Consider the following 26,076-nt stretch of genomic DNA (forward strand, 5'->3'; position numbering starts at 1 on the left):
GTGTTCCAGCTACCGGACTCTTTACTACCATCTAGGAGTTCGGCCCAGTGGATCCACCTCCTGGGTCTGCCCGTCCACCTGGCGTGACAACTACAATAGACCCACTTCCTTACAATGGGCACTTCAGGTTTACAGGCCCTCATGCACGTCTCTATCTAGGGACAACGTGGCGCCTCCCAATTTTTGGCTGCCCTGCCAAAGGGCTATACTACAATAGACCCACTTCCTTACAATGGGCACTTCAGGTTTACAGGCCCTCATGCACGTCTCTATCTAGGGACAATGTGGCGCCTCCCAATTTTTGGCTGCCCTGCCAAAGGGCTATACTACAATAGACCCACTTCCTTACAATGGGCACTTCAGGTTTACAGGCCCTCATGCACGTCTGTATGCAGGGGCATTGGTGAACCTCCCAATTTTTGGCTGCCCTGCCAAAGGAAAATACTACAAAGACTCACTTCCTCAAAATGGGCACATTAGACTCAAGAGGCCTTCATGTACGTCTCTTCTCAGGGACATCGGAGTGCCACACAATGTTTTACGTAAAATCTTTCATGTATTAATCTCAAAAAGTAACATACACCAGCTCTATCTCACTATTGGGTATGTGCCCTGAACATTTCTGCCATGAAAAATCATTTTGGGGTCATTTTGGAAGGTTTTCTGGTGAGTCCGTAAAAATGGCATAAAACGCGGACAAAATTGTTCACAGCTGTGACTTTTGAGTGATAAATGCTTCAAGGGGTCTTCCCCATGCTGTTGCCATGTCATTTGAGCACTCTTCTGAGACTTTTGTGACATTTTTAGGGTTTCTCCATGCTGCCGGGGGTCATTTCACAAAAATACTCGGGTCTCCCATAGGATAACATTGGGCTCGTTGCTCGGGCCGAGTACACGAGTATCTTGGGATGCTCGGCCCGAGCCTCGAGCACCCGAGCTTTTTAGTACTCGCTCATCACTAGTCATCACGTCTACTTCACATGCAGAAGGTTCTGGGTTCAATCCCCAGGAAAAACAAGCCGTTTTCGCTGTTGAAGTAATTTGCTATCAACCTGTAATATATGAAATTCTTGGTTTTGTTGCCAACTGATAATATATTTTGGCTTCCCTCACCAAGAGAACTACGATTTAAGGTTTCTTTTTTATTGACCATTTTAGCAGAAAACATAATCCCATATTATAAAAATCCTGTTTGTTTCAAAATATATAGTTCCTCTAAATACAAAAGCAAACAACTAAACTATGTGGAAAAAAGTAACACATTCAATGTAAGCTTCCTTTTAAGCAAAATCCCTTTGTAGGAATAAAACTGGTTAAATATGTAATAAAAATTGTAAATGTTTCATTAACCAAAAATACTTTCCTTCAGCAATAAAAAGGCCCCGTCAGTCACAATTCTGCTCTGCTAGCCAATACACAATAACTTTCCATCGGATTTCATAGAGTAGTGGTCATCACGTCTGCTTAACACACAGAAGGTCCTGCGTTCAATCCCCAGTGAAACCAATCTGTTCTTGGTGTTGAAACAATACTCAATTAAACTACAATATATGAAGTTCTTGGCTTTGTTGCCGAATGATGGGATGTTTTGGCTTCCATCCCCAACAGAGCTACGAATTTGTTTTTTTTTTCCCTGGCGGTCAAAACTCGTCTCTAATTGCCATTACTTTGCAGGGTTTCAAAGGTTTCATAGTGTAGTGGAAATCACGTCTGCTTAACACGCAGAAGGTCCTGGGTCCAATCCCCAGTGAAACCCATGTGCTCTTGATGTTGAAATAATCCCCTATCAACCTGCAGTATATAATGTTCTTGGCTTTGTTGCTGAATAACAGGATGTTTTAGCTTCAATCACCAACAGAGCTACGAATTTGTTTTTTTTCCCCTGGCGGTCAAAACTCGTCTCTAATTGCCATTACTTTGCAGGATTTCAAAGGTTTCATAGTGTAGTGGTCATCACGTCTGCTTCACACGCAGCAAGTCCTGGGTTCAATCCCCAGTGAAACCAATCTGTTTTTGGTGTTGAAGTAATTTCCTATCGACTTGTAATATGTGAAATTCTTGGTTTCGTTGCCAAATGACAATACATTGTGGCTTCCATCACAAAGAGAACTACGATTTTGGGTTTCTTTTTTATTGACCATTTTAGCAGAAAACATAATCCCATATTATAAAAATCCTATTTGTTTCAAAATATATGGTTCCCATAAATACAAAAGCAAAAGACCAAACTATGGAGAAAAAAGTAACACATTCAATATAAACTTCAGTTTAAGCAAAATCCCTTTCTAGGAATAAAATTGGTAAAATATGTAATAATAATTGTAAATGTTTCATTAACCAAAAATACTTTCCTTCAGCAATAAAAAGGCCCCGTCAGTCACAATTCTGCTCTGCTAGCCAATACACAGTAACTTCTTGTCAGGTTTTATAGTGTAGTGGTCGTCACGTCTGCTTAACATGCAGAAGGTCCTGGGTTCAATCCCCAGTGAAACCAATCTGTTCTTAGTGTTGAAATAATACGCTATCCAACTACAATATATGAAGTTCTCGGCATTGTTGCCGAATGACGGTATGTTTTGGCTTCCATCACAAACAGAACTACAAATTATTTTTTTTTTCCCCTGGCTGTCAAAACTCGTCTCTAAATGCCATTACTTTGCAGGATTTCACAGGTTTCATAGTGGAGTGGTCATCACGTCTACTTCACATGCAGAAGGTTCTGGGTTCAATCCCCAGTAAAAACAAGCCGTTTTCGCTGTTGAAGTAATTTGCTATCAACCTGTAATATATGAACTTCTTGGTTTTGTTGCCAACTGATAATATATTTTGGCTTCCCTCACCAAGAGAACTACGCTTTTGGGTTTCTTTTTTATTGACCATTTTAGCAGAAAACATACTCCCATATTATAAAAATCCTGTTTGTTTCAAAATATATAGTTCCTTTAAATACAAAAGCAAACAACTAAACTATGTGGAAAAAAGTAACACATTCAATGTAAACTTCCTTTTAAGCAAAATCACTTTGTAGGAATAAAACTGGTAAAATATGTAATAAAAATTGTAAATGTTTCATTAACCAAAAATACTTTCCTTCAGCAATAAAAAGGCCTCGTCAGTCACAATTCTGCTCTGCTAGCCAATACACATTAACTTTCTATCTGGTTTCATAGAGTAGTGGTCATCACGTCTGCTTAACACGCAGGAGGTCCTGCGTTCAATCCCCAGTAAAACCAATCTGTTCTTGGTGTTGAAATAATACTCAATTAAACTACAATATATGAAGTTCTTGGCTTTGTTGCCGAATGATGGGATGTTTTGGCTTCCATCCCCAACAGAGCTACGAATTTGTTTTTTTTTCCCTGGCGGTCAAAACTCGTGTCTAATTGCCATTACTTTGCAGGCTTTCTAAGGTTTCATAGTGTAGTGGAAATCACATCAGCTTTACACGCAGAAGGTCCTTGGTTCAATCCCCAGTGAAACCCATGTGTTCTTGGTGTTGAAATAATCCCCTATCAACCTGCAGTATATAAAGTTCTTGGCTTTGTTGCCGAATAACGGGATGTTTTAGCTTCCATCACCAACAGAGCTACGAATTTGTTTTTTTTTCCCCTGGCGGTCAAAACTCGTCTCTAATTGCCATTACTTTGCAGGATTTCACAGGTTTCATAGTGTAGTAGTCATCACGTCTGCTTCACACACAGAAGGTCCTGGGTTCAATCCCCAGTGAAACCAATCTGTTTTTGGTGTTGAAGTAATTTTCTATCGACTTGTAATATGTGAAATTCTTGGTTTCGTTGCCAAATGACAATACATTTTGGCTTCCATCACAAAGAGAACTACGATTTTGGGTTTCTTTTTTATTGACCATTTTAGCAGAAAACATAATCCCATATTATAAAAATCCTATTTGTTTCAAAATATATAGTTCCCATAAATACAAAAGCAAAAGACCAAACTATGGAGAAAAAAGTAACACATTCAATATAAACTTCAATTTAAGCAAAATCCCTTTGTAGGAATAAAACTGGTAAAATATGTAATAATAATTGTAAATGTTTCATTAACCAAAAATACTTTCCTTCTGCAATAAAAAGGCCCCGTCAGTCACAATTCTGCTCTGCTAGCCAATACACAGTTACTTTTTGTCAGGTTTCATAGTGTAGTGGTCATCAAGTCTGCTTAACACGCAGAAGGTCCTGGGTTCAATCCCCAGTGAAACCAATCTGTTCATAGTGGTGAAATAATACGCTATCCAACTACAATATATGAAGTTCTCGGCTTTGTTGCCGAATGACGGGATGTTTTGGCTTCCATCACAAACAGAACTACAAATTATTTTTTTTTTCCCCTGGCGGTCAAAACTCGTCTCTAAATGCCATTACTTTGCAGGATTATAAAAATCCTATTTGTTTCAAAATATATAGTTCCCATAAATACAAAAGCAAAAGACCAAACTATGGAGAAAAAAGTAACACATTCAATATAAACCTCAATTTAAGCAAAATCCCTTTGTAGGAATAAAACTGGTAAAATATGTAATAATAATTGTAAATGTTTCAATCCCCAGTGAAACCAAGCTGTTTTTGGTGTTGAAGTAATTTCCTATCGACTTGTAATATGTGAAATTCTTGGTTTCGTTGCCAAATGACAATTCATTTTGGCTTCCATCACAAAGAGAACTACGATCAATATAAACTTCAATTTAAGCAAAATCCCTTTGTAGGAATAAAACTGGTAAAATATGTAATAATATTTGTAAATGTTTCATTAACAAAAAATACTTTCCTTTAGCAATAAAAAGGCCCCGTCAGTCACAATTCTTCTCTGCTAGCCAATACACAGTAACTTTTCGTCAGGTTTCATAGTGTAGTGGTCATCACGTCTGCTTAACATGCAGAAAGTCCTGGGTTCAATCCCCAGTGAAATCAATCTGTTCTTAATGTTGAAATAATACCCTATCCAACTACAATATATGAAGTTCTCGGCGTTGTTGCCGAATGACGGTATGTTTTGGCTTCCATCACAAACAGAACTACAAATTATTTATTTTTTTTTCCCCTGGCGGTCAAAACTCGTCTCTAAATGCCATTACTTTGCAGGATTTCACAGGTTTCATAGTGGAGTGGTCAACACGTCTACTTCACACGCAGAGGGTCCTGAATTCAATCCCCAGTAAAAACAAGCCGTTTTCGCTGTTGAAGTAATTTGCTATCAACCTGTAATATATGAAATTCTTGGTTTTGTTGCCAACTGATAATATATTTTGGCTTCCCTCACCAAGAGAACTACGATTTTGGGTTTCTTTTTTATTGACCATTTTAGCAGAAAACATAATCCCATATTATAAAAATCCTGTTTGTTTCAAAATATATAGTTCCTTTAAATACAAAAGCAAACAACTAAACTATGTGGAAAAAAGTAACACATTCAATGTAAACTTCCTTTTAAGCAAAATCCCTTTGTAGGAATAAAACTGGTAAAATATGTAATAAAAATTGTAAATGTTTCATTAACCAAAAATACTTTCCTTCAGCAATAAAAAGGCCCCGTCAGTCACAATTCTGCTCTGCTAGCCAATACACAGTAACTTTCCATCAGGTTTCATAGAGTAGTGTTCATCACGTCTGCTTAACACGCAGAAGGTCCTGCGTTCAATCCCCAATAAAACCAATCTGTTCTTGGTGTTGAAATAATACTCAATTATACTACAATATATGAAGTTCTTGGCTTTGTTGCCGAATAACGGGATGTTTTAGCTTCCATCACCAACAGAGCAACGAATTTGTTTTTTTTCCACTGGCGGTCAAAACTCGTCTCTAATTCCCATTACTTTGCAGGATTCCAAAGGTTTCATAGTGTAGTGGTCATCACGTCTACTTCACACGCAGAAGGTCCTGGGTTCATTTCCTAGTGAAACCAATCTGTTTTCGGTGTTGAAGTAATTTCCTATCGACTTGTAATATGTGAAATTCTTGGTTTCGTTGCCAAATGACAATACATTTTGGCTTCCATCACAAAGAGAACTACGATTTTGGGTTTCTTTTTTATTGACCATTTTAGCAGAAAACATAATCCCATATTATAAAAATCCTATTTGTTTTAAAATATATAGTTCCCATAAATACAAAAGCAAACGACTAAACTATGTAGAAAAAAGTAACACATTCAATAAAAAATTCAATTTAAGCAAAATCCCTTTGTAGGAATAAAACTAGTAAAATATATAATAATAATTGTAAATGTTTCATTAACCAAAAATACTTTCCTTCAGCAATAAAAAGGCCCCGTCAGTCACAATTCTGCTCTGCTAGCCAATACACAGTAACTTTTTGTCAGGTTTCATAGTGTAGTGGCCATCACGTCTGCATAGCATGCAGAAGGTCCTGGGTTCAATCCCCAGTGAAATCAATCTGTTCTTAGTGTTGAAATTATACGCTATCCAGCTACAATATATGAAGTTCTCGGCTTTGTTGCTGAATGACGGGATGTTTTGGCTTCCATCACAAACAGAACTACAAATTATTATTTTTTTTTCCCCTGGCGGTCAAAACTCGTCTCTAATTGCCATTACTTTGCAGGATTTCAAAGGTTTCATAGTGTAGTGGTCATCACGTCTGCTTCACACGCAGAAGGGCCTGGGTTCAATCCCCAGTGAAACCAATCTGTTTTTGGTGTTGAAGTAATTTCCTATCGACTTGTAATATGTGAAATTCTTGGTTTCGTTGCCAAATGACAATACATTTTGGCTTCCATCACAAAGAGAACTACGATTTTTGGTTTCTTTTTTATTGACCATTTTAGCAGAAAACATAATCCCATATTATAAAAATCCTATTTGTTTCAAAATATATAGTTCCCATAAATACAAAAGCAAAAGACCAAACTATGGAGAAAAAAGTAACACATTCAATATAAACTTCAATTTAAGCAAAATCCCTTTGTAGGAATAAAACTGGTAAAATATGTAATAATAATTGTAAATGTTTCATTAACAAAAAACACTTTCCTTTAGCAATAAAAAGGCCCCGTCAGTCACAATTCTTCTCTGCTAGCCAATACACAGTAACTTTTCGTCAGGTTTCATAGTGTAGTGGTCATCATGTCTGCATAACATGCAGAAAGTCCTGGGTTCAATCCCCAGTGAAACCAATCTGTTCTTAGTGTTGAAATAATACCCAATCCAACTACAATATATGAAATTCTCGGCATTGTTGCCGAATGACGGTATGTTTTGGCTTCCATCACAAACAGAACTACAAATTATTTTTTTTTTTCCCCTAGCGGTCAAAACTCGTCTCTAAATGCCATTACTTTGCAGGATTTCACAGGTTTCATAGTGGAGTGGTCATCACATCTACTTCACACGCAGAGGGTCCTCCTGGGTTCAATCCCCAGTAAAAACAAGCCATTTTCGCTGTTGAAGTAATTTGCTATCAACCTGTAATATATGAAATTCTTAGTTTTGTTGCCAACTGATAATATATTTTGGCTTCCCTCACCAAGAGAACTACGATTTTGGGTTTCTTTTTTATTGACCATTTTAGCAGAAAACATAATCCCATATTATAAAAATCCTGTTTGTTTCAAAATATATAGTTCCTTTAAATACAAAAGCAAACAACTAAACTATGTGGAAAAAAGTAACACATTCAATGTAAACTTCCTTTTAAGCAAAATCCTTTTGTAGGAATAAAACTGGTAAAATATGTAATAAAAATTGTAAATGTTTCATTAACCAAAAATACTTTCCTTCAGCAATAAAAAGGCCCCGTCAGTCACAATTCTGCTCTGCTAGCTAATACACAGTAACTTTCCATCAGGTTTCATAGAGTAGTGGTCATCACGTCTGCTTAACACGCAGAAGGTCCTGCGTTCAATCCCCATTAAAACCAATCTGTTCTTGGTGTTGAAATAATACTCAATTAAACTACAATATATGAAGTTCTTGGCTTTGTTGCCGAATGATGGGATGTTTTGGCTTCCATCCCCAACAGAGCTACGAATTTATTTTTTTTTTCCCTGGCGGTCAAAACTCGTCTCTAATTGCCATTACTTTGCAGGCTTTCAAAGGTTTCATAGTGTAGTGGAAATCACGTCTGCTTTACACGCAGAAGGTCCTGGGTTCAATCCCCAGAGAAACCCATGTGTTCTTGGTGTTGAAATAATCCCCTATCAACCTGCAATATGTAAAGTTCTTGGCTTTGTTGCCGAATAACGGGATGTTTTAGCTTCCATCACCAACAGAGCTACGAATTTGTTTTTTTCCCCTGGCGGTCAAAACTCATCTCTAATTGCCATTACTTTGCAGGATTACAAAGGTTTCATAGTGTAGAGGTCATCACGTCTGCTTCACACGCAGAAGGTCCTGGGTTCAATCCCCAGTGAAACCAATCTGTTTTTGGTGTTGAAGTAATTTCCTATCGACTTGTAATATGTGAAATTCTTGGTTACGTTGCCAAATGACAATACATTTTGGCTTCCATCACAAAGAGAACTACGATTTTGGGTTTCTTTTTTATTGACCATTTTAGCAGAAAACATAATCCCATATTATAAAAATCCTATTTGTTTCAAAATATATAGTTCCCATAAATACAAAAGCAAAAGACCAAACTATGGAGAAAAAAGTAACACATTCAATATAAACTTCAATTTAAGCAAAATCCCTTTGTAGGAATAAAACTGGTAAAATATGTAATAATAATTGTAAATGTTTCATTAACAAAAAATACTTTCCTTTAGCAATAAAAAAGCCCCGTCAGTCACAATTCTTCTCTGCTAGCCAATACACAGTAACTTTTCGTCAGGTTTCATAGTGTAGTGGTCATCACGTCTGCTTAACATGCAGAAAGTCCTGGGTTCAATCCCCAATGAAACCAATCTGTTCTTAGTGTTGAAATAATACCCTATCCAACTACAATATATGAAGTTCTCGGCATTGTTGCCGAATGACGGTATGTTTTGGCTTCCATCACAAACAGAACTACAAATTATTTTTTTTTTTTCCCCTGGCGGTCAAAACTCGTCTCTAAATGCCATTACTTTGCAGGATTTCACAGGTTTCATAGTGGAGTGGTCAACACGTCTACTTCACACGCAGAGGGTCCTGAATTCAATCCCCAGTAAAAACAAGCCGTTTTCGCTGTTGAAGTAATTTGCTATCAACCTGTAATATATGAAATTCTTGGTTTTGTTGCCAACTGATAATATATTTTGGCTTCCCTCACCAAGATAACTACGATTTTGGGTTTCTTTTTTATTGACCATTTTAGCAGAAAACATAATCCATATTATAAAAATCCTGTTTGTTTCAAAATATATAGTTCCTTTAAATACAAAAGCAAACAACTAAACTATGTGGAAAAAAGTAACACATTCAATGTAAACTTCCTTTTAAGCAAAATCCTTTTGTAGGAATAAAACTGGTAAAATATGTAATAAAAATTGTAAATGTTTCATTAACCAAAAATACTTTCCTTCAGCATTAAAAAGGCCCCGTCAGTCACAATTCTGCTCTGCTAGCCAATACACAGTAACTTTCCATCAGGTTTCATAAAGTAGTGGTCATCACGTCTGCTCAACACGCAGAAGGTCCTGCGTTCAATCCCCAGTAAAACCAATCTGTTCTTGGCGTTGAAATAATACTCAATTAAACTACAATATATGAAGTTCTTGGCTACAATCCCCAGTGAAACCCATGTGTTCTTGGTGTTGAAATAATCCCCTATCAACCTGCAATATATAAAGTTCTTGGCTTTGTTGCCGAATAACGGGATGTTTTAGCTTCCATCACCAACAGAGCTACGAATTTGTTTTTTTTCCACTGGCGGTCAAAACTCGTCTCTAATTGCCATTACTTTGCAGGATTTCAAAGGTTTCATAGTGTAGTGGTCATCACGTCTGCTTCACACGCTTAAGGTCCTGGGTTCAATCCCCAGTGAAACCAATCTGTTATTGGTGTTGAAGTAATTTCCTATCGACTTATAATATGTGAAATTCTTGGTTTCGTTGCCAAATGACAATACATTTTGGCATCCATCACAAAGAGAACTACGATTTTGGGTTTCTTTTTTATTGACCATTTTAGCAGAAAACATAATCCCATATTATAAAAATCCTATTTGTTTCAAAATATATAGTTCCCATAAATACAAAAGCAAAAGACCAAACTATGGAGAAAAAAGTAACACATTCAATATAAACTTCAATTTAAGCAAAATCCCTTTGTAGGAATAAAACTGGTAAAATGTGTAATAATAATTGTAAATGTTTCATTAACCAAAAATACTTTCCTTCAGCAATAAAAAGGCCCCGTCAGTCACAATTCTGCTCTGCTAGCCAATACACAGTAACTTTTCGTCAGGTTTCATAGTGTAGTGGTCATCACGTCTGCTTAACACGCAGAAGGTCCTGGGTTCAATCCCCAGTGAAACCAATCTGTTAATGGTGTTGAAATAATACGCTATCCAACTACAATATATGAAGTTCTCGGCTTTGTTGCCGAATGACGGGATGTTTTGGCTTCCATCACAAACAGAACTACAAATTATTTTTTTTTTTCCCCTTGCGGTCAAAACTCGTCTCTAAATGCCATTACTTTGCAGGATTTCACAGGTTTCATAGTGGAGTCGTCATCACGTCTACTTCATACGCAGAAGGTCCTGGGTTCAATCCCCAGTAAAAACAAGCCGTTTTCGCTGTTTAAGTAATTTGCTATCAACCGGTAACATATGAAATTCTTTGTTTTGTTGCCAACTGATAATATATTTTGGCTTCCATCACCAAGAGAACTACGATTTTGGGTTTCTTTTTTATTGACCATTTTAGCAGAAAACATAATCCCATATTATAAAAATCCTGTTTGTTTCAAAATATATAGTTCCTTTAAATACAAAAGCAAACAACTAAACTATGTGGAAAAAAGTAACACATTCAATGTAAACTTCCTTTTAAGCAAAATCCCTTTGTAGGAATAAAACTGGTAAAATATGTAATAAAAATTGTAAATGTTTCATTAACCAAAAATACTTTCCTTCAGCAATAAAAAGGCCCCGTCAGTCACAATTCTGCTCTGCTAGCCAATACACAGTTACTTTCCATCAGGTTTCATAGAGTAGTGGTCATCACGTCTGCTTTACACGCTGAAGGTCCTGGGTTCAATCCCCAGTGAAACCGATGTGTTCTTGGTGTTGAAATAATATCCTATCAGTCTGCAATATATGAAGTTCTTGGCTTTGTTGCCGAATAACGAGATGTTTTAGCTTCCATCACCAACAGAGCTACGAATTTGTTTTTTTTTCCCCTGGCGGTCAAAACTCGTCTCTAATTGCCATTACTTTGCAGGATTTCAAAGGTTTCATAGTGTAGTGGTCATCACATCTACTTCACACGCAGAAGGTTCTGGGTTCATTTCCTTGAGAAACCAATCTGTTTTTGGTGTTGAAGTAATTTCCTATCGACTTGTAATATGTGAAATTCTTGGTTTCGTTGCCAAATGACAATACATTTTGGCTTCCATCACAAAGAGAACTACGGTTTTGGGTTTCTTTTTTTATTGACCATTTTAGCAGAAAACATAATCCCATATTATAAAAATCCTATTTGTTTTAAAATATATAGTTGCCATAAATACAAAAGCAAACGACTAAACTATGTAGAAAAAAGTAACACATTCAATGTAAACTTCAATTTAAGCAAAATCCCTTTGCAGGAATAAAACTAGTAAAATATATAATAAAAATTGTAAATTTTTCATTAACCAAAAATACTTTCCTTCAGCAATAAAAAGGCCCCGTCAGTCACAATTCTGCTCTGCTAGCCAATACACAGTAACTTTTCGTCAGGTTTCACAGTGTAGTGGTCATCACGTCTGCTTAACATGCAGAAGGTCCTGGGTTCATTCCCCAGTGAAACCAATCTGTTCTCAGTGTTGAAATAATACGCTATCCAACTACAATATATGAAGTTCTCGGCTTTGTTGCCGAATGATGGGATGTTTTGGCTTCCATCACAAAGAGAACTACAAATTATTTTTTTTTTTTTCCCCTGGCGGTCACAACTCGTCTCTAAATGCCATTAATTTGCAGGATTTCACAGCTCTCATAGTGGAGTGGTCATCACGTCTACTTCACACGCAGAAGGTCCTGGGTTCAATCCCCAGTAAAAACAAGCCGTTTTTGCTGTTGAAGTAATTTGCTATCAACCTGTAATATATGAAATTCTTGGTTTTGTTGCCAACTGATAATATATTTTGGCTTCCATCACCAAGAGAACTACGATTTTGGGTTTCTTTTTTATTGACCATTTTAGCAGAAAACATAATCCCATATTATAAAAATCCTGTTTGTTTCAAAATATATAGTTCCTTTAAATACAAAAGCAAACGACTAAACTGTGTAGAAAAAAGTAACACATTCAATATAAACTTCAATTTAAGCAAAATCCCTTTGTAGTAATAAAACTGGTAAAATATGTAATAAAAATTGTAAATGTTTCATTAACCAAAAATACTTTCCTTCAGCAATAAAAATGCCCTGTCAGTCACAATTCTGCTCTGCTAGCCAATACACAGTAACTTTTCTTCAGAATTTATAGTGTAGTGGTCATCACGTCTGCTTAACACGCAGAAAGTCCTGGGTTCAATCACCAGTGAAACTAATCTGTTCTTAGTGTTGAAATAATACGCTATCCAACTACAATATATGAAGTTCTCGGCTTTGTTGCCGAATGACGGGATGTTTTGGCTTCCATCACAAACAGAACTACAAATTATTTTTTTTCCCCTGGCGGTCAAAACTTGTCTCTAAATGCCATTACTTTGCAGGATTTCATAGCTTTCATAGTGGAGTGGTCAACACGACTACTTCACACGCAGTAGGTCCTGGGTTCAATCACCAGTAAAAACAATCCATTTTCGCTGTTGAAGTAATTTGCTATCAACCTGTAATATATGAAATTCTTGGTTTTGTTGCCAACTGATAATATATTTTGGCTTCCATCACCAAGAGAACTACGATTTTGGGTTTCTTTTTTATTGACCATTTTAGCAGAAAACATAATCCCATGTTATAAAAATCCTGTTTGTTTCAAAATATATAGTTCCCATAAATACAAAAGCAAAAGACCAAACTATGGAGAAAAAAGTAACACATTCAATATAAACTTCAATTTAAGCAAACTCCCTTTGTAGGAATAAAACTGGAAAAACATGTAATAACAATTGTAAATGTTTCATGAACCAAAAATACTTTCCTTCAGCAATAAAAAGGCCCCGTCAGTCACAATTCTGCTGTGCTAGCCAATACACAATAACTTTCCATCAGGTTTCATAGAGTAGTGGTCATCACGTCTGCTTAACACGCAGAAGGTCCTGCGTTCAATCTCCAGTAAAACCAATCTGTTCTTCGTGTTGAAATAATACCCAATTAAACTACAATATTTGAAGTTCTTGGCTTTGTTGCCGAATGATGGGATGTTTTGGCTTCCATCACCAACAGAGCTACGAATTTTTGTTTTTTTTTCCCTGGCGGTCAAAACTCGTCTCTAATTGCCATTACTTTGCAGACTTTCAAAGGTTTCATAGTGTAGTGGAAATCACGTCTGCTTTACACGCTGAAGGTCCTGGGTTCAATCCCCAGTGAAACCCATGTGTTCTTGGTGTTGAAATAATATCCTATCAGCCTGCAATATATGAAGTTCTTAACTTTGTTGCCGAATAACGAGATGTTTTAGCTTCCATCACCAACAGAGCTACGAATTTGTTTTTTTTCCCCTGGCGGTCAAAACTCGTCTCTAATTGCCATTACTTTGCAGGATTTCAAATGTTTCATAGTGTAGTGGTCATCACGTCTACTTCACACGCAGAAGGTCCTGGGTTCATTTCCTAGTAAAACCAATCTGTTTTTGGTGTTGAAGTAATTTCCTATCGACTTGTAATATGTGAAATTCTTGGTTTCGTTGCCAAATGACAATACATTTTGGCTTCCATCACAAAGAGAACTACGATTTTGGGTTTCTTTTTTTATTGACCATTTTAGCAGAAAACATAATCCCATATTATAAAAATCCTATTTGTTTTAAAATATATAGTTCCCATAAATACAAAAGCAAACGACTAAACTATGTAGAAAAAAGTAACACATTCAATGTAAACTTCAATTTAAGCAAAATCCCTTTGTAGGAATAAAACTAGTAAAATATATAATAAAAATTGTAAATTTTTCATTAAACAAAAATACTTTCCTTCAGCAATAAAAAGGCTCCGTCAGTCACAATTCTGCTCTGCTAGCCAATACACAGTAACTTTTCGTCAGGTTTCACAGTGTAGTGGTCATCACGTCTGCTTAACATGCAGAAGGTCCTGGGTTCATTCCCCAGTGAAACCAATCTGTTCTCAGTGTTGAAATAATACACTATCCAACTACAATATATGAAGTTCTCGGCTTTGTTGCCGAATGATGGGATGTTTTGGCTTCCATCACAAACAGAACTACAAATTATTTTTTTTTTTTTCCCCTGGCGGTCACAACTCGTCTCTAAATGCCATTACTTTGCAGGATTTCACAGCTTTCATAGTGGAGTGGTCATCATGTCTACTTCACACGCAGAAGGTCCTGGGTTCAATCCCCAGTAAAACCAAGCCGTTTTTGCTGTTGAAGTAATTTGCTATCAACCTGTAATATATGAAATTCTTGGTTTTGTTGCCAACTGATAATATATTTTGGCTTCCATCACCAAGAGAACTACGATTTTGGGTTTCTTTTTTATTGACCATTTTAGCAGAAAACATAATCCCATATTATAAAAATCCTGTTTGTTTCAAAATATATAGTTCCTTTCAATACAAAAGCAAACGACTAAACTATGTAGAAAAAAGTAACAAATTCAATGTAAACTTCCATTTAAGCAAAATCCCTTTGTAGGAATAAAACTGGTAAATATGTAATAAAAATTGTAAATGTTTCATTAACCAAAAATACTTTCCTTCAGCAATAAAAAGGCCCCGTCAGTCACAATTCTGCTCTGCTAGCCAATACACAGTAACTTTTCATCAGGTTTTATAGTGTAGTGGTCATCACGTCTGCTTAACACGCAGAAGGTCCTGGGTTCAATCACCAGTGAAACCAATCTGTTCTTAGTGTTGAAATAATACGCTATCCAACTACAATATATGAAGTTCTCGGCTTTGTTGCCGAATGACGGGATGTTTTGGCTTCCATCACAAACAGAACTACAAATTATTTTTTTCCCCTGGCGGTCAAAACTCGTCTCTAAATGCCATTACTTTGCAGGATTTAATAGCTTTCATAGTGGAGTGGTCATCACGTCTACTTTACACGCAGTAGGTCCTGGGTTCAATCACCAGTAAAACCTATCCGTTTTCGCTGTTGAAGTAATTTGCTATCAACCTGTAATATATGAAATTCTTGGTTTTGTTGCCAACTGATAATATATTTTGGCTTCCATCACCAAGAGAACTACGATTTTGGGTTTCTTTTTTAATGACCATTTTAGCAGAAAACATAATCCCATGTTATAAAAATCCTGTTTGTTTCAAAATATATAGTTCCCATAAATACAAAAGCAAAAGACCAAACTATGGAGAAAAAAGTAACACATTCAATATAAACTTCAATTTAAGCAAACTCCCTTTGTAGGAATAAAACTGGTAAAATATGTAATAACAATTGTAAATGTTTCATGAACCAAAAATACTTTCCTTCAGCAATAAAAAGGCCCCGTCAGTCACAATTCTGCTCTGCTAGCCAATACACAGTAACTTTCCATCAGGTTTCATAGAGTAGTGGTCATCACGTCTGCTTAACACGCAGAGGGTCCTGCGTTCAATCTCCAGTAAAACCAATCTGTTCTTCGTGTTGAAATAATACCCAACTAAACTACAATATTTGAAGTTCTTGGCTTTGTTGCCGAATGATGGGATGTTTTGGCTTCCATCACCAACAGAGCTACGAATTTGGTTTTTTTTTTCCCTGGCGGTCAAAACTCGTCTCTAATTGCCATTACTTTGCAGACTTTCAAAGGGTTCATAGTGTAGTGGAAATCACGTCTGCTTTACACGCTGAAGGTTCTGGGTTCAATCCCCAGTGAAACCCATGTGTTCTTGGTGTTGAAATAATATCCTATCAGCCTGCAATATATGAAGTTCTTGGCTTTGTTGCCGAATAACGAGATGTTTTAGCTTCCATCACCAACAGAGCTACGAATTTGTTTTTTTTCCCCTGGCGGTCAAAACTCGTCTCTAATTGCCATTACTTTGCAGGATTTCAAAGGTTTCATAGTGTAGTGGTCATCACGTCTACTTCACACGCAGAAGGTCCTGGGTTCATTTCCTAGTGAAACCAACTGTTTTTGGTGTTGAAGTAATTTCCTATCGACTTGTAATATGTGAAATTCTTGGTTTCGTTGCCAAATGACAATACATTTTGGCTTCTATCACAAAGAGAACTACGATTTTGGGTTTCTTTTTTATTGACCATTTTAGCAGAAAACATAATCCCATATTATAAAAATCCTATTTGTTTTAAAATATATAGTTCCCATAAATACAAAAGCAAACGACTAAACTATGTAGAAAAAAGTAACATATTCAATAAAAACTTCAATTTAAGCAAAATCCCTTTGTAGGAGTAAAACTAGTAAAATATATAATAAAAATTGTAAATGTTTCATTAACCAAAAATACTTTCCTTCAGCAATAAAAAGGCCCCGTCAGTCACAATTCTGCTCTGCTAGCCAATACACAGTAACTTTCCATCAGGTTTCATAGAGTAGTGGTCATCACGTCTGCTTAACACGCAGAAGGTCCTGCGTTCAATCTCCAGTAAAACCAATCTGTTCTTCGTGTTGAAATAATACCCAACTAAACTACAATATTTGAAGTTCTTGGCTTTGTTGCCGAATGATGGGATGTTTTGGCTTCCATCACCAACAGAGCTACGAATTTGGTTTTTTTTTCCCTGGCGGTCAAAACTCGTCTCTAATTGCCATTACTTTGCAGACTTTCAAAGGTTTCATAGTGTAGTGGAAATCACGTCTGCTTTACAAGCTGAAGGTTCTGGGTTCAATCCCCAGTGAAACCCATGTGTTCTTGCTGTTGAAATAATATTCTATCAGCCTGCAATATATGAAGTTCTTGGCTTTGTTGCCGAATAACGAGATGTTTTAGCTTCCATCACCAACAGAGCTACGAATTTGTTTTTTTTTCCCCTGGCGGTCAAAACTCGTCTCTAATTGCCATTACTTTGCAGGATTTCAAAGGTTTCATAGTGTAGTGGTCATCACGTCTACTTCACACGCAGAAGGTCCTGGGTTCATTTCCTAGTGAAACCAATCTGTTTTTGGTGTTGAAGTAATTTCCTATCGACTTGTAATATGTGAAATTCTTGGTTTCGTTGCCAAATGACAATACATTTTGGCTTCTATCACAAAGAGAACTACGATTTTGGGTTTCTTTTTTATTGACCATTTTAGCAGAAAACATAATCCCATATTATAAAAATCCTATTTGTTTTAAAATATATAGTTCCCATAAATACAAAAGCAAACGACTAAACTATGTAGAAAAAAGTAACATATTCAATAAAAACTTCAATTTAAGCAAAATCCCTTTGTAGGAGTAAAACTAGTAAAATATATAATAAAAATTGTAAATGTTTCATTAACCAAAAATACTTTCCTTCAGCAATAAAATGGCCCCGTCAGTCACAATTCTGCTCTGCTAGCCAATACACAGTAACTTTTCGTCAGGTTTCACAGTGTAGTGGTCATCACGTCTGCTTAACACGCAGTAGGTCCTGGGTTCAATCCCCAGTGAAACCAATCTGTTCTCAGTGTTGAAATAATACGCTATCCAACTACAATATATGAAGTTCTCGGCTTTGTTGCCGAATGATGGGATGTTTTGGCTTCCATCACAAACAGAACTACAAATTATTTTTTTTTTTTCCCCTGGCGGTCACAACTCGTCTCTAAATGCCATTACTTTGCAGGGTTTCACAGCTTTCATAGTGGAGTGGTTATCACGTCTACTTCACATGCAGAAGGACCTGGGTTCAATCCCCAGTAAAAACAAGCAGTTTTTGCTGTTGAAGTAATTTGCTATTAGCCTGTAATATATGAAATTCTTTGTTTTGTTGCCAACTGATAATATATTTTGGCTTCCATCACCAAGAGAACTACGATTTTGGGTTTCTTTTTTATTGACCATTTTAGCAGAAAACATAATCCTATATTATAAAAATCCTGTTTGTTTCAAAATATATAGTTCCTTTAAATACAAAAGCAAACGACTAAACTATGTAGAAAAAAGTAACAAATTCAATGTAAACTTCCATTTAAGCAAAATCCATTAGTAGGAATAAAACTGGTAAAATATGTAATAACAACTGTAAATGTTTCATTAATTAAAAATACTTTCCTTCAGCAATAAAAAGGCCCCGTTAGTCACAATTCTGCTCTGCTAGCCAATACACAGTAACTTTCCATCAGGTTTCATAGAGTAGTGGTCATCACGTGTGCTTAACACGCAGAAGGTCCTGCGTTCAAACCCCAGTAAAACCAATCTGTTCTTGGTGCTGAAATAATACCCAATTAAACTACAATATATGAAGTTCTAGGCTGTGTTGCCGAATGATGGGATGTTTTGGCTTCCATCACCAACAGAGCTACGAATTTGTTTTTTTTTTCCCTGGCGGTCAAAACTCGTCTCTAATTGCCATTACTTTGCAGGCTTTCAAAGGTTTCATAGTGTAGTGGTCATCACGTCTGCTTCACATGCAGAAGGTCCTGGGTTCAATCGCCAGTGAAACCCATGTGTTCATGGTGTTGTAATAATTCCATATCAACCTGCAATATATTAAGTTCTTGGCTTTGTTGTCGAATAATGGGATGTTTTAGCTTCCATCACCAACAGAGCTACGAATTTGTTTTTTTTCCACCTGGCGGTCAAAACTCGTCTCTAATTGCCATTACTTTGCAGGATTTCAAAGGTTTCATAGTAAAGTGGTCATCACGTCTGCTTCACACGCAGAAGGTCCTGGGTTCAATCCCCTGGGAAACCAATCTGTTTTTGGTGTTGATGTAATTTCCTATTGACTTGTAATATGTGATATTCTTGGTTTCGTTGCCAAATGACAATACATTTTGGATTCCATCACAAAGAGAACTTCGATTTTGGGTTTCTTTTTTATTGACCATTTTAGCAGAAAACATAATCCCATATTATAAAAATCCTATTTGTTTTAAAATTTATAGTTCCCATAAATACAAAAGCAAACGACTAAACTATGTAGAAAAAAGTAACACATTCAATGTAAACTTCAATTTAAGCAAAATCCCTTTGTAGGAATAAAACTGGTAAAATATATAATAAAAATTGTAAATGTTTCATTAACCAAAAATACTTTCCTTCAGCAATAAAAAGGCCCCATCAGTCACAATTCTGCTCTGCTAGCCAATGCACAGTAACTTTCCATCAGGTTTCATAGTGTAGTGCTCATCACGTCTGCTTAACACGCAGAAGGTCCTAGGTTGAATCCCCAGGAAAACCAATCTGTTCATGGTGTTGAACTAAAACCTTAACAACCCGCAATATATGAAGTTCTTGGCTTTGTCGCCGAATGACGGGATGTTTTGGCTTCCATCACCAACAGAGCTACGAATTTGTTTTTTTTCCCCTGGCGGTGAAAACTCGTCTCTAATTGCCATTACTTTGCAGGATTTCACAGCTTTCATAGTGGAGTGGTCATCACGTCTACTTCACATGCAGAAGATCCTGGGTTCAATCCCCAGTAAAAACAAGCCGTTTTCGCTGTTTAAGTAATTTGCTATCAACCTGTAATATATGAAATTCTTGGTTTTGTTGCCAACTGATAATATATTTTGGCTTCCATCACCAAGAGAACTACGATTTTGGGTTTCTTTTTTATTGACCATTTTAGCAGAAAACATAATCCCATATTATAAAAATCCTGTTTGTTTCAAAATATATAGTTCCTTTAAATACAAAAGCAAACGACTAAACGATGTAGAAAAAAGTAACACATTCAATGTAAACTTTAGTGATGAGCGAGCATGCTTGTTACTACTCAGTACTCGCACGAGTATCACTGTACTCGGGCTACTCGGCGGGGACCGAGTAATCTCGCGATACTCGTGCTGTACTCGTGGTCTTCATCCCTGCATGTTGGCGCTCTTTTGAGAGCCAGCCCTCATGCAGGGATTGGCTGGCAGACCACTGCAATGCCACAGCCCTGTTAGTTGTGGAATTGCAGTGATTGGCCGGCCCGCACAGCGTGACCGAGCCTTTATACCGGCCGGCGCGCTGTGCTCTGCTCACAGCTATCCAGACAGTCAGTGCAGGGAGAGTGTCGCTGCTTCAGGGAAAGATTTGCAGCCCTTTATAGTTAGTTCCGGAGCAGGGCTGCAAACAGTGTGACCAGAAGTCCTTCTCAGGACTATTCTAGTTGTATACAGGCTTTCAAGGTATAGCCAGGTCGGAGTACAGTAGCAGAGTCCTTCTCAGGACTATTGTTGCTATATACAGGCAGGGTATAGCCAGGTCGGAATACAGGCTAGTGACCAGAAGAGTCCTTGTCAGGACTATTGTAGCAGTATACAGGCAGGCAGGCAGGCAGGGTATATAGCCATTCCTAGCGGTGACCGTATACCAGCCTTCATCATATCTGGGGCTGGTGTACACAGTCTAAAACAGTCCAGATAGTGTCAGACTTCTCAGTAATTTTTTCTCCTAAAAACCTGTTAGGTTCTTATTGCGTCCATGCTTGCATTTAAAAACCGCACGTGTGTGCCTGTCGGTGGCAGCGTACAGGTGCACGTTTTGCACAAACTATTATATAACGCACAAGTCTAGTGTATAATACACGTCAGTCAGCAGTGGCTGATAGTGTCAGACTTCTCAGTAATTGTCGCTCCTAAAAACCTGTTAGGTTCTTATTGCGTCCATGCTTGCATTTAAAAACCGCACGTGTGTGCCTGTCGGTGGCAGCGTACAGGTGCACGTTTTGCACAAACTATTATATAACGCACAAGTCTAGTGTATAATACACGTCAGTCAGCAGTGGCTGATAGTGTCAGACTTCTCAGTAATTGTCGCTCCTAAAAACCTGTTAGGTTCTTATTGCGTCCATGCTTGCATTTAAAAACCGCACGTGTGTGCTTGTCGGTGGCAGCGTACAGGTGCACAATTTGCACAAACTATTATATAACGCACAAGTCTAGTGTATAATACACGTCAGTCAGCAGTGGATGATAGTGTCAGACTTCTCAGTAATTGTCGCTCCTAAAAACCTGTTAGGTTCTTATTGCGTCCATGCTTGCATTTAAAAACCGAACGTGTGTGCCTGTCGGTGGCAGCGTACAGGTGCACGTTTTGCACAAACTATTATATAACGCACAAGTCTAGTGTATAATACACGTCAGTCAGCAGTGGCTGATAGTGTCAGACTTCTCAGTAATTGTCGCTCCTAAAAACCTGTTAGGTTCTTATTGCGTCCATGCTTGCATTTAAAAACCGCACGTGTGTGCCTGTCGGTGGCAGCGTACAGGTGCACGTTTTGCACAAACCATTATATAACGCACAAGTCTAGTGTATAATACACGTCAGTCAGCAGTGGCTGATAGTGTCAGACTTCTCAGTAATTGTCGCTCCTAAAAACCTGTTAGGTTCTTATTGCGTCCATGCTTGCATTTAAAAACCGCACGTGTGTGCCTGTCGGTGGCAGCGTACAGGTGCACGTTTTGCACAAACTATTATATAACGCACAAGTCTAGTGTATAATACACGTCAGTCAGCAGTGGCTGATAGTGTCAGACTTCTCAGTAATTGTCGCTCCTAAAACCCTGTTAGGTTCTTATTGCATCCATGCTTGCATTTAAAAACCGCACGTGTGTGCCTGTCGGTGGCAGCGTACAGGTGCACGTTTTGCACAAACTATTATATAACGCACAAGTCTAGTGTATAATACACGTAAGTCAGCAGTGGCTGATAGTGTCAGACTTCTCAGTAATTGTCGCTCCTAAAAACCTGTTAGGTTCTTATTGCGTCCATGCTTGCATTTAAAAACCGCACGTGTGTGCCTGTCGGTGGCAGCGTCAGGCTCCACATTGTCCCTGGATAGAGATGTGCATAAGGGCCTCAAAACATTGTTCCCATTGCAAAGGAGCGGGTATCCTGTTGTTGTAATGTCCATTCTGAAAGAATGGTCGAAAAAATTTACCACTGGGGGTATACCAGAAACAACGGCCTAACTATTGTAACGGTCATCATGATGGCGCAAGAGGAGAAGGAGGATCAGTCCAGCGATTAGCCAAAGTCCAGAAGTGTGTACCCATGGGTGAGTGTAGGTACATGGCAAACTTTAAATTCTGCTCTCATTTGCTGTTGGTGTGGTGAAGTCTGGCCCAATCCAACCCTTGTTCATCTTGATCAGAGTCAGCCTGTCAGCATTTACAGTTGACAGGCAGGTGCGTTTATCTGTAATGATTCCACCTGCGGCACTAAAAACACGCTCTGACAAAATGCTAGCGGCAGGGCAGGCCAGGACTTCCAAGGCGTAGAGAGCCAATTCATGCCACGTGTCCAGCTTGGATACCCATTAATTGTAAGGCACAGAGGAATGTCGGAGTACAGTTGTTTGATCTGCAAGGTACTCCTTGAGCATCTGGGCAAACTTAGGATTTTTTGTGGCACTACCCCGCACCTCAGGGGCTGTGGTATGTGAGGGCCTGAGAAAACTGTCCCACATCTTAAAGACTGTTCCCCTACCTCTGGCAGATTGGACTTTTGCCCCTCTCGGCTGTACGCCTTGGTTGTCCACTGATTCCTGACCTATGCCGCTAGCGTTTTGTGAGGGGAATGCTTTGCCTACTTCCGTGACTATGGCCTTCTGGAACTGCTGCATTTTGCCTGACCTCTTCGCCTCGGGAATAAGAGACATAAAGTTCTCCTTGTAGCGTGGGTCTAACAGTGTTACCAACCAGTAATGATTGTCGGCAAAGATGTTCTTAACGCGAGGGTCACGAGACAGGCAGCTTACCATAAAGTCAGCCATGTGTGCCAGACTCTTAACAGCCATCACTTCAGTATCCTGACCAACACGATGACTGAACATGCTGTCCTCCTCCTCCTCCTCCTCCTCCTCCTCCTCCTCCTCATCTACCCTGTCCTCTGGCCAGCCACGCTGAACCGAGGATATAACTGCATGTCATATCCTCAATTTGGCCAGAGAGTTGCTCCATGTCTTCATCCTCCTCCTCGTCATAGTCCTCCACTGCACGTTGTGATGAGACGAGGCTGGGCTGTGTGTTATCACCCACACCCACTACTGTTTCTTGCTCAAACTCATCGCGCTCCGCCTGCAATGCATCATGGTTGTTTTTTGAGCAGAGACCATTTTAGAAGGCAGAGAAGCGGTATGGTGACGCTAATAATGTCGTCATCGCCACTCACCATCTTGGTGGAGTCCTCAAACATTTGGCGGATGGTACATAGGTCGGACATCCATCTCCACTCCTCAGGTGTTATGTGTGGAGTTTGACCCATTTCCCGACGGCTTAGGTGATGCAGGTACTCAACAACTGCCCTCTTCTGCTCACATATCATGACCAACATGTGCAGAGTTGAATTCCAACGCGTGGGGACATCACACACCAGTCTGTGAGCCGGAAGATGCAAATGGCGCTGAAAGCCGGCAAGGCCGGCTGAAGCAGTAGGTGACTTTCGAAAATGTACAGACAGGCGGCGAACTTTTACCAGCAGATCAGACAGCTCTGGGTATGACTTTAGAAAACGCTGAACCACGAGGTTGAGCACATGGGCCACGAATGGAACATGTGTCAGCTGGCCTCGCCTCAAAGCCGCCACCAGGTTCCGGCCATTGTCACACACAACCTTTCCTGGCTTTAGGTTCAGAGGTGTGAGCCAGTGATCTGCCTGCTGTTTCAGAGCTGTCCACACCTCTTCTGCATTGTGGGGTTTGTCACCTATGCAGATTAGCTTCAGCACAGCCTGTTGCTGCTTCGCCGAGGCAGTGCTGCAGTGCTTCTGTGTCGCCCTGGACAAGCCAGGGGCCACAGAGCACAACACTTACACACCCCACACTCCCTGCAGGCATATCATAGTCAAAACACAAAATCCTTGTTGCCTTCCCCAGGGGCTGTTGTCCACACCAGGGGGTGGAGCCAGGCGGTTGGTCTCCACCCACCAAGGAGGAGGGAAAACACAGGCAGTGAGAGTTAAGCTAAGGAAGTGGAAGGAGGAAAGTAGTAGAGAGGAGAAAAGTGACAGCAAAGAGCCTGAAGTTGGTCCGGGTGTGTGGCCCGGACAGGACAGCAAGGTTGGCAGGATGTGGTGACCGTCTGCAGTGGAGGCCGATTGGAATCTGCCGTAAGGACCGTGGACGGGTGGTGACCCGGCCGTACCGGACCGGTATACAAAGAGAAGACAGCACCATTGGCAGGGGCCTTTCGGATCCCGGCAAGGCTTGGTGTCGCCGTGAATTTGCCAAATCTGTTAGTGAAGGGGACCTCAGGGTTTCCAAACAGCCAAGTCATGATAGAAGGCAACCGTCCAACTGTGAAGGGGAGACACCGTCACCGCCAAGGGCAACCGTCTCCCAGGGCCAGCGCCTGTGGGCAAAAGGGGCTCCTCCGGCCCATATCCAGGTCGGGGAACGGGTTACCGGTGGGAAACCATCACTACCAACACTGAACTTAGGTGCAGGGAGAGACAGTCATCACTAACCTGCAGGGAGGAACAACCGCAGCCGTCCGAGGGACCCGTCCATCCAGCCACTTGTTTTACCGTGAACTGTGTCATCATCATTGGGCTGAGTGAGTACCTCCGTGCCGTGCGGAACAGCGCTGCCCCTGCGACCCTGCACCTCATCAGGCCCCGCTACCTGCCTGTCATCCATCTCTACCCCATCACCGGGCCCCGGGACAACCAACCCCCCTACCCACGGAGGGGAGAAATAACAACAAAGCTGCTCCCTGTCACAGGCTCCCGGGATCCCCGTCCAGAGCAGCGGTGGTGTCCACACAATCACCACAACCGTGGGTGGCATCACGGACAATATCCCCAAAACCCAAACCACCCCTTTTCACTCACGGGCGAGGAGCGCCGCTCGAGCATCCGGGATCCGGCCATCGCTCGAGCCACCGAGCAGCAGCAGCCGTAGAGCAGCGGCAGCCGGACCCGAGCAGTGGGAGAGCGCAGCGTCCCCTCCTCCGCCCGCGACACTTCCAGCTTGGGACTGTTGTGGAGGGTAAAGTGGATGAGGATGCGCAGGAGGAGGAGGAGGCTGAGGAGCATGACATTCCGGAGCTGTAGAGTGTGGGTGAAACCCTGACTTAGGTAGGGCCTGCAAAACTTGGTGTGTGAAGGAGGTGTTCCGTCCCTCGCTCAGACTGGGTCCCAGCTTCCACAATATTAACCCAGTGTGACGTCAACGAGATGTAGCGGCCTTGCCCACATGCACTTGTCCACGTGCCTGTGGTTAGGTGGACTTTGGCTGAAACAGCGTTGTTCAGGGCACGTGTGATGTTTTGTGACACGTGGTTATGCAATGCGGGGACGGCACACCGGGAGAAATAGTGGCGGCTGGGGACCGAGTAACGTGGGACAGCTGCCACCATCAGGTCGCGGAATGCTTCTGTCTCAACCAGCCTAAAAGGCAACATTTCCAGCGCAAGCAGTCGCGAAATGTTAGCATTTAGAAGTGTGGCATGTGGGGCGTTGGCAGTGTATTTGCGCCTGCGTTCAAAGGTTTGCTGAATGGATAACTGAACGCTGCGCTGGGACAAGATGTAGCAGTGACATCAGCAAGCACTGCTCCTCGACTCTGTTGTACATCCCACAAAGTCGGGTGCTTGGCTGACATGTGCCTGATCATTCTGGTGGTGGTCAGGCTGCTAGTTTTGGTACCCCTGCTGATGCTGGCACGGCAGGTGTTGCAAATGGCCTTTTTAGAATCATCTGGAGCAAACTTAAAAAAATGCCAGACTCGGGAAGACCTAACATTTGTACAGGCACCTTGT

At 39.9% G+C, this 26,076-nt stretch overlaps 3 non-coding genes across 3 annotated transcripts; all 3 read left to right on the plus strand.

Annotated features, from left to right (window-relative positions):
- Positions 1-6,335: 6,335 nt before the first annotated feature.
- Positions 6,336-6,408, plus strand: TRNAA-AGC (transfer RNA alanine (anticodon AGC)). The gene has a single exon. It is a non-coding gene; the product is annotated as a tRNA-Ala (tRNA).
- A 179-nt stretch (positions 6,409-6,587) lies between these two features.
- On the plus strand, positions 6,588-6,660 carry TRNAV-CAC (transfer RNA valine (anticodon CAC)). Its single transcript has one exon. It is a non-coding gene; the product is annotated as a tRNA-Val (tRNA).
- A 3,702-nt stretch (positions 6,661-10,362) lies between these two features.
- Positions 10,363-10,435, plus strand: TRNAV-AAC (transfer RNA valine (anticodon AAC)). Its single transcript has one exon. It is a non-coding gene; the product is annotated as a tRNA-Val (tRNA).
- Positions 10,436-26,076: the final 15,641 nt, after the last annotated feature.

Source organism: Anomaloglossus baeobatrachus, chromosome 2 (assembly GCF_048569485.1).
Source record: "Anomaloglossus baeobatrachus isolate aAnoBae1 chromosome 2, aAnoBae1.hap1, whole genome shotgun sequence".
In the NCBI taxonomy this organism is placed as follows: Eukaryota; Metazoa; Chordata; class Amphibia; order Anura; family Aromobatidae; genus Anomaloglossus; species Anomaloglossus baeobatrachus.